Source organism: Pholcus phalangioides, unplaced genomic scaffold (genome assembly GCF_987345545.1).
Source record: "Pholcus phalangioides strain wild (caught in Gottingen) unplaced genomic scaffold, Ppha-v1.0 ptg000007l_1, whole genome shotgun sequence".
NCBI classification, from domain to species: Eukaryota; Metazoa; Arthropoda; class Arachnida; order Araneae; family Pholcidae; genus Pholcus; species Pholcus phalangioides.
Window position 1 is genome coordinate 52,396,339 of NW_028301600.1, and position 10,081 is coordinate 52,406,419.

Genomic DNA, 10,081 nt, shown 5'->3' on the forward strand with positions numbered 1-10,081 from the left:
TTTCTTCAAACTTAGCTCTTACAACATTTATACGTTGGAAAGAGATGATTACATTAATGAAAAAAATTTCTGTATTACTGAATATTGAAAATTTTATTTTCAACTATGTTCAAGAACTTCATAGACAGATAGCTTTGTCCAAGTATTGCACTAGGTAACTAATATCTACAATGCTGTAGAGATACCTTGATGGAAGAACGACTTTGAACCTTCTTTCAAGATTAAGCAGATCTTACTTTTGCCATGCTTTGACCTATTTACTTCTTCATATATCAAAGTGTTCTTATGCGCAGGCAATCATTAAAAATATAGATTACTAAGATTTGCATCAGTGTGTAGAATAATCTTTATGAAAGACTGACTTTGACTCATTTTCAAGAAAAAACTGATCTTATCCTGAATTTGTTTCCAGCTATTAACTTCTTCACATATCAAAGTATTCTCATGTGGAGGCAATGACTGAAAATATTCTTAAACAAAATGTCAAAAACTTGATGTTGCAGAACACCATGCTTGGAGAGAGAGTTTACTACAAATTTTTTTTTCTTTTACTGTTTGTGATTAAAAGATTGAAAAGAAAATTGTGTGTTAAAGAGATATTAATTCATCAACCCTAGGCTTATGTACTGTTAATTCGATAGATGATGCTCAATAATTGGTTTCAATAGAAATCACTGCAGTCTCTGGAGTGTTAGGGCATTTTCTATACCACATTTGCATTTACAGCATACGTATGGTGCAAAGAAATGGGTACATTCATAAAAAAATGTCTGCATTGCTAATTTTTAAAATTGCTAATTATTTAAATATGTAATCAAATTTCTTAACTATTTGCAAGAACTTCCACCAAGAATAGCCATGGTCTAAATATCACACTTGATTACTAAGACTGCAGGACCTTGATGAAAAACTGACTTTTTTTTTTTTGAAGAAAAAGCAAAAGATCTTACCTTTACCTTATCACAACTGTCTGATTTCATTCCAGTAACCCTAACCTGTTCCAGACAGGTTTCCGTTTTATAAAGGTGCACACAAAAATATATGGTGATTTTTTTTTTAGTTTTTATAGCATGATCCTCACATATCCCCAAGGGATAAGTATGGTCTGCCCAGGGAATTTTTTTTTTTGTTAGTGTTAGTAGGCATCCACGCTCAAACCAGGATTTGAACCCATAATGAACCCATTTGAACCCAGCTCCGTAACCGCTCGACTGCCAGGCAGCAAGTGGTTAGGGAAATTTAAAAACTATTTATATTTCTCTCATTTCAGAAACTTGAATTTTGAAAAACCTTAACTATTATAAAACAGGGCTGGACAAATGTCAGGCATCAGATTGCAATGGTGACTAAAATTTTCGATATATGTGATTGCTAAATCAGTCTAAAAATGACAAAATTTTCTGATTTCACAATGTGTCTCCTAACATGAAAAAATAGTCACTAAGTCTCAAAAAAGTTGAAAATACAATATTTAAAACTATTTCTCTTGGGGAAAAAACTCCTAAGAAACTTATCTGGTGCCTAAATTTTGATTTGTTCAGCCCTGGTGTATACTAGGCTAGTTCTTTTTGGCTGTTTTTCAACTTGCCGGGCGTGAGCCGGTCTCCCATTCACAATGCTAACATAACATGAAAAATCCAAGCATTTACCATCTTTACTTCAGTATTATCCACATTATTGGATTACTACGTTTTCTCTGGTAACCACTATGGACATGCAAATGTATGTACGCCAGGGCTGGACCACCCAGGCCAGGTCGCCATTGGGACTAAAAAATTGGTATTGGTGTCTAAAATTTGTTTTGTGTAGTTACTAAATTGCAGGATGAGAGCAGCACAAAATGTTTGGAATTTATAGCAGCATATCTGCCAACATGAAAAACTCAACAGAAGCATTATTTTTATTTTTTTCTTTGGGGAAAAATTTTTTTGGTGCCTAGATTTTTTTATTAGATTTTTGCGAGTTGTCCAACCCTGCTATAAACCAACGAATATTAAACAGACATGTATATTTTATTATTTTGAATTTTTTCATGTCTGCTGTTTCAAATTACTCATACATTTGAAATTACATATTTAAAATGTGCAATTAAATAAACTTCAATATATAACGTTCTCCTGAATAGCAATAGAATTTACTTTTATCAAAAATGAAAAATTTCTAACATTTAAAATAATTAATCACATCAAACAAATTTTTTAAAAAAGACTGTCAATAATATGGACTTCTGGTATGAAAATATGAGCTTTCCTGTAAAAATGGCAGATACTGCACAAGACTAGGGATTCTATTTCTAAATCGCTGTAAAGTTTTTACCTTTAGGTATATACTGTAGCATATTAAAAATCATTGTAGTTTCATCACGTACAATGTTCTGATTGAATAAAACATGTCTCAATTTGATTATCCCTTAATAATCTCTGCTATCTCAGTAATAATCCCATGGTACTGCTTAATTTCAGAAATGTGCATTTTTCTCAGAAAATCATGTAAATCCAAAATCATGGGTAGTGAGTATTACTGTATAATTTTACTTACCAAGGACCCAAGGTCTTCAACAATCTAGATTGCAAAGATCCAAGAGAGCTGATGCTGAGTGATATGACCCTATAATTGAAGATATTAGAAAATTGTTTTGATAAACCACTCAAAATAGTCAAAACTGATATAAACCAAGGTGGTTTAAAACCACTCCTGGTCAAAATTAATGCAACCCTGTCTTGTAATAAAAATATTCTAATGCTTGTTAAATGTAAAAATTTATTTCACTTCAAAATTTCACAAAAGAAACAGTTTTAAAGTAAGAAACAGAAAACCTTTACATCAGTTTTGAGACTATTTCAATGTACTTTGACAGTTAACCCTGAACTAGCGTGGTGTTCATCTTGCCACTCCCTGAGAAAGAAATGCATCTGGACCATCTTATTTTTAGTACCTTTGAAGCTAGTTGTTTACACGTGTATGACAAATTTATAATGTGTTTCTACTTTTTCTTCCCTCTATATCATTGATCAAAGTTTCCATGGCGTCAAAATGACCCCACCTCACCACTTGCATAGGTGTTTTTGGTTTGACGGCGGAGTGTTCAGATCGAAATGGCGTATAGGAAGAGCACCAATTTTCTCAATAACGGTTTCAGATTAATGGTGAAAGATATCAGATTTATCCAAGGTGAGGTTGAGGATAGTGTTGCTAGTGAATTGTAAGTAAGATCTGTGTGATCAACATGCCATGGTGTTGTTTGCAAAGTACTGTGTTTCCGACGTGGAATAAGAATAATATTGGTGCTTGTGAAAATATAGTAAATATTACTCTAATTTGTAAATTTTATTTTCTGAGTATATTTCAATCATATCTGTTCATTTTTTAATCATGAAAGTTTTGTTCAAAAAATTCAATAAATAATTAAAAAAACATTCAAAAGTCATGTATCCCTCCATTTTTGTCTGATGTATGTCTTAACAAAAGAAAATTTACAGAAAATAATTAAAGAAATTTGAAAAATTATTTCGTGAATTAATTGACAGATGAATGAAGTCATGTAAAAAACCCATTGGTTTTATGAAAACTTCTTTTGTTGATTTTTAAAATGCACTAATACTTGCTGGGATCCAAATAACCCCACGACGCCAGTTACGCACAGAATTTTCAGTTTTAAAACCAATTTTGACTGCTGTCCTGTCAAAATTACAACCCTGGCTATATAATATCCTTTTTTTTTTTCTTGGTAACTTTCTTTGAGATTTCTTCTTACTGCTCATGATGATATCTTTTCCTACTGGTGATGGGTTTGAACCATGCCATCGCTATAACTAAAAGAGGGTTTTTATAGTCTTTTGTTACTACTGAAACTACTGTATTGTTATTTTTGTCATCATCTAAAGGTGACAGGGTTGGTAAAAAACCAGGTTTTTTGTTTTAAATAGTATTAACATTAAAAACAATAAAATTTCTAAAAAATCATTCACACTTCTAACAATTAATTAAAATAAAATGTTTATTAATGTAATTAACACTATTCTCATATTAATTAATCAATAAATATTTCTTACATTTTAACAAAAAACAACTTTTGCAATTTAATTATTTTTTGCTTAACTCAATGGATTAATTTGTGTTTGAAAAAATTCTTTTAATGTTATTATTAATCATATATATATATATATATATATATATATATACAGATGTTTTCTCCAGTTACTTTCAGTATGCTTAATTAGGAAGCTATTTTGCAAAAACTATAATAAAAATTAGGTGAATATAATGTATTTAATGAAGCATAAATAATGCAGATTAATTAGTGATGATTTACGATACTACAGAGTGATTATAATAATTAAGGTTCTGATTTCAAAACACTGTAAAAAAAAGAACGGTTGTCAGAATGACTTGAGAATTGACATGAATATTCCTGAAGAAATGGAATTTTATTAAGTAAAGGGGAAAAAATACTTAAAAATGTAAAATTAATGACATCCAACATGTGGGAAATTTGCTCACAGAATGGAAACAATAGGCAGTCATGGTAAAATGATAACGTAATTATAGCATTACACGATTACATAATTCACGAAAACATCACAAAAAAGTGAAGTAATCAAACAAATAACTATAACTTACTCAAGAAATGTTAAATATGTTGTCCACTGTGTTCTGCCTATGAGGTGAAAGCACAAAAATTCTTGTTCAACAACAGATCAGAGTATGCCAGGGGCATGATGTGGATGCGCTTGCAATTCACCTTTATTAAACCAAACGCGCCCCCCCATGTTAATATTCCTGAGGAACTTCCAACATATAGGGGGATACGCTGAAGCTTGCAATTCACCAAAGTTTACAATCCGACCACTGTTCATAACATTTTGAGGTACCCCCCACAGCCAGAAGTTGCAAGGGTTAAGGTCAAGTGAACTGACGGCTGCCCAGGTGTTGTGCCATCCTGTTATTGTCAAAATGGGTCTTCAGCAGCTGCTTTGCTGGTATTGCAATGTGCATCTTGATAGAAGTTGTTCTATCCACACACTGATGCTGTGGAAGTGCCGAAATGATGTGGTTGCACAAAATAGATTATACCGCTGGCCAAGTACAGCATCATCTACTTGCACATTTTGCACTTTTTTTCTTTTACGAAATTTCCATTGCTTCAGGAGTATCCATGCAAATTTTCAAGTCATTCTGACCAGTACTTATTGTATAGTTTTAGAATCAAAACTTTAATTATAATCACCCTATATATAGCTGATTATTTTTCATAAATCTGTTACTACTATACAGTAGAACCTTGATTAACTGGACTTAACCATGAAAGTATAAAAAAAAACTATTGAATATTAAAGATGGGTGATATACAGTGTGAGATCTGCTACTTCTTATGGGAAAGAAAATTAAAATGTCTGTGAGGTAATGTAACTACTAGTACACTAGCCTTTGTCCTTTAGGGACAGCTGGTGTCTTTATTCGATTATAGGACTACCTGCCCCTAACATGATGGTGTTTGCTGCTTCTTTGTGAAGGGAAAAGGAAACTCTGTGAGATAATACACCACTACATTTAGATGTGTGATACAATACTTATTCATGAATTTGGTAAAGATAGAGCATCAGAATGTAGCCAAAGGTTAGAAAATGTGGTAAGAATGAGAAATTTTGGCTTCTGTATATAACTTTATTTAAATAACTAAGATACTTCATATATAAAATATATATATATACATTCAGGCCACTTTTATGAGACTTTTTGAAAAAAACCACTCATACCATCTTATGCCATTTAAAGATATACCATCAAAATGTACCCCAAGAATATAAAATGTGGTAAAAATGAAAAATTTTAGCTAATAATGAACCAATATGATATTTTTCAAGGAAAAAATTATATTTAGGCCACTTTTGATTTTTTGAAAAAAAACCAAACTGGTTTTTTTAAAAAAACTACTTCGTTAAAACCAAGGTTTAAACCAAACAACCCTGAACGGTGCTACCATTTTTCTTTGCCTTGACTAGTGTATATATATATAAGGATGGTCTTCTCTCAGATACAGTTTCTTTAAACTTCCAGTTTTTTTCAGTTTTTTTTGAGCTATGTTGTTATGTAGCATATACATGAAAAAAAAAGAAAAAGAAAAGACATATTAAATGTGCAATTTGGAGCCCCAAAGTAGAATATGCCAAAATCTGTAACAAATGTCGCAAAATGCTATTGCAGATTTTTAAGAAAAAGTGCAGAAAATGGTATTATGTGGATTTTTACAGCAGAAACCAGGGTTGGCAAGGTTTTGGACAGTACGGTAAAAACCTCGGTATTTACCGTACTGTCCAAAACCTCCTATTTATAACTATAAGTGAAAAACTTTGCAATTTGATGAAGAGGTAACTTCTATAATCAAATAATAAACTTTATATTATATAAATTATAGTATAATATTAAAATTACATTAAATATAATAAAATTTTGAAATTCAAAACAGTCTATGTGCAAAGGGTTATATGACTGATATCAGGTTATCAAACAATTGAAAACTGAACTGTCTTGAAGTTAATTAGATTTATAGAAACATAAAAGATACAAGAATGGGATAGAAATTTGTCACATGAAAATTAGAAAAAGCAATAGATATGTGACTACAGAATGAAATTAAACTTACGTAATAATTGAACACTAATAATCAAGCGCAGCTGCGTCTTTTAACATTTGATAACACATAACTAATTTAGCTGCATTATCTGTGCCAAGATGATTTCTAAGATAACAAAATTTGAAAATATTCTTTCAATTGATGCATAACTTGGAGGACACAAAAATAAAAAAAGAATCACAGTCTTTTGATAAGCCTTCTTCCAGTGTTTTTCTTATTGCTGTCCCCCATGTGATGGAATTGTAAATATAGCTTGAATTTATCCAGTGAAATATTAGCTTCTAGCCACCATTATATTGGTATGTAATAAAAAATAATATTTGGGAACAAAATACAGTACCTGCTTCATAATCATACATGAAAGATAAGATGTGAAGTATAAATAACATTTACAACAAACTAAAAAATTGAAAACAGTGGTTATTTAAGCAGTTATATGAGTGATATTAATTTACTATCAGATTTCCAGCCTAAAACCATAAAAATTAAGTGAAACAATTAACTTAGAAAAAAAACCAAATGACACCTTTTTGAAATATTTTTGATTTAGTTAGTTTTATTTTCTGCTAGTATTATTTTTTAATATATTAGTATATTGGGAAAACAAAAACCAAAGGTTTCTACATAAAATTTTGAAACTTGGAGGTTTTGGACAGTTTCAGACAGTTTTGGACGTCCAAAACCCCCATCCTGCCAGAAACATTTCCAGTCAGTCCAAGGCTCATCCCAGAACAATGCAAAACATTCTGCTTTGGGGATGGGGTTCAGGATATAAAATTATCAGTCATTTAATTTTATTCATCTAAACATGAAAGTCATTTTGTTCAACATTCTCTCACTTTATTTGGAATTATTAGTTCAAACTATGATTTATTTATTCAATACTCCTTCACTGAGACCTACACAAGGGAATGCTGGGATGATAATGTTGTTCTTTATGTTATTAATACAACCCATAATTGCCAGACTTTCAGTAATAGTAATAATGATTGATTTTCAGTAATAGTGATAATGGTTCAGTTGAGAAAATTAGTTTATTTTATCATTCTTTTTATAATCATAATAGTTATTTTTAACCTGCATGATTCAGGGTTGTCAATGTTTTAGCCCTTTTTTTACATGCAATATTTTTTTAGCCTTTGGTAATTTATTGCAATGGCTCTTTTCTCAGCCAAACAAAATGTTGCTGAAAAGGGACTATATCTGTTCTACTGTAACTGTTCCCACAATTATTATGCCTCCAAGCATGCCTATAAAGCCTAAACTTATTGGAAAGTAGCTAAATTAATGATCTGGAATAATACAAGGTATTAATATATAATGTCCATTCTGAAAGAAAATAAAATCACTAAATTAGTGATTTTCAAGATAAAATTTTGAAAGAGAGAAACATATTTCTCCAACTCTTTTGCAAGTAGCTATTCTAAACATACACCTAGCAATAGAGATAGACTTGAATTACATTTTTTTTTTCAGGAAATTCGAAAAAATTATAGCATTTTTTTTTCAAAGAAGAATTATCTTTTCTAAGGGTGTTCACTTCTTTTGATGAAAATGTTTTATAAATTATTGAAACTAGCTCACATCAAAAAGAATAGAAAAGGCTTATGTCCATGTTTGATTCACAATAGTCTATCTTTCAATTAGATCGTATATAATTCCAAATTGGTAAAAAAATAATAAAAATTAGCTCTGGATATAAAATAAATAATAATAATAAATAAACTTATACTTCCGGGCTGGATTAGACTCCATCATTCCCTATAGTAAAGATAGCAGAGTCCTTTCAAGCGGCTTTGAACAAGAGAGAGAGAGAGAGTCAAAGCTGCATTAAGCTGCTTACAAGCGGCTTTGGAGAGAGTAGAGAATAAAAAAAAGGTTCTAGAATTAATGTCAGGAATAGGCAAGAGAGACGCCAACAGGGAAGCCTCAATCCCAGGAAATTCCGCTATTTCTCAATATGATTGGATTACTTTGATCACGTGATCTTGTAAGGAGCTCCGTCTGCTCTGGTTTGAGGTTTCTACATTGAGTTGCCAGAACATAAGAGAGAAACCTACACAAATCCAAAAAAAACGGATCACTGAACTACTCAGTGGACAATATCTCAGTGGACAAATTCTTTATGAAGAATCCCATATTTGTTCGAGACCACTGAGCTATAAGGAATGTTTTACTAACAGCTCAGTGGTCGAGACAGACCCGGTTTTTCACGTATTCACAACGAGCCAACTTGACTTTTATTCTTCAAATTAATGATTAAAATTATCTTCCCAATTCAAAAATTACATTACGATAATTACGACTACAAATAAGAATATTTATTTTACATATTGACATTTTATTTCGTCCTTTATGTCTACAAGGGCTTCGTTGCCGGTCAACTTGTCCCGCTCAACTCGTTGCGCCTCAATTTGTCGCGGTACAAATTCGTCGCAGTGCCAATTCGTCACGGTACAAATTTGTCGCAGTGTCAATTCGTCGCAATACAAATTTGTCGCAGTGTCAATTCGTCGCGGTACAAATTTGTCGCAGCTCCAATTCGTCGCGATACAAATTCGTCGCAACTCCAATTCGTCGCAGTTCCAATTCGTCGCAGTTCCAATTCGTAGCTGTACAAGTTTGCCGCCGTGTCAATTCATCGTGACGTCAATTTATATATTACAGCGCAGAATCAATTCGTCGAACCATCGATTCTTCACTGTACATGTTCCACGCGAGCTTGTATGTAGGTTTTTGTCTTACACGTGAAATAAAAACATGAACAAAAGTGTACACGCAGTTAACTGAAAATAATTATTTTTTGTCAATGCAGAAAGGTAATCGAAATTAAAATTACAATATCAATTACATTTAAAAATTTAACTGCATGTAAAAGTTTAATTATATTTGAAAATTCAGTTATAAAAATTTGAAACGTTAAATAATTGATTTTTGCTGTGATAAAATTTCAATATCATGTGGAAAAATTTCGGTTTGTATGATATTCCCCAAATTACAGTGAGCCTATCTTTAACGGTAAATTTCTATCTGCCCCATGGGCTCGAGAGTTTCTCCCCACCCCCCTTCGAGAGTCACCAACATTTACCATTACAGTATCTCCATAAGAACCTGAAATATTTAATTAATTAATAATTCAATTAAATTAATATTTAATTTTCACCGTATAAGCCGCACTTTCCTCTTTTGTTGGGATTTCTATTTCTCACAGATCAAGGGTAGAAATGTACAGTGCTTATGAATGACGATTCGATGAAGTTTTCATAATGCCCACAGGATGAGTACCGACAAAGGCAATGTAATCACCAATAAGAAAAATGACTATGAATCAGTCGCTTAGATATAATATAACCATTAATCTTATGTTTATAATCAGTCGCATATCTTTAGCTGGCTTGTTTGAATATTTTCACATAGTTTTCATTAGCGTCTAAGCTTTTGGTACAA

General features: G+C 31.7%; 1 long non-coding RNA gene across 2 annotated transcripts in view; it reads right to left on the minus strand.

The window, feature by feature from the left end:
- The window catches only part of LOC149085471 (uncharacterized), a 34,898-nt gene extending 26,257 nt beyond the window's left edge, over positions 1 to 8,641 (minus strand). Inside the window, exons 1-3 of one of the 2 annotated variants that reach the window (XR_016192854.1) lie at positions 8,367 to 8,604; positions 6,644 to 6,739; positions 2,539 to 2,607 (exon numbers count right to left, since the gene is read on the minus strand). This is a non-coding gene — a long non-coding RNA (uncharacterized LOC149085471). Of the gene's footprint in view, positions 1 to 2,538; positions 2,608 to 6,643; positions 6,740 to 8,366 lie in introns of both variants that reach the window. The other variant, XR_016192853.1, reaches the window with a different exon arrangement.
- Positions 8,642 to 10,081: the final 1,440 nt, after the last annotated feature.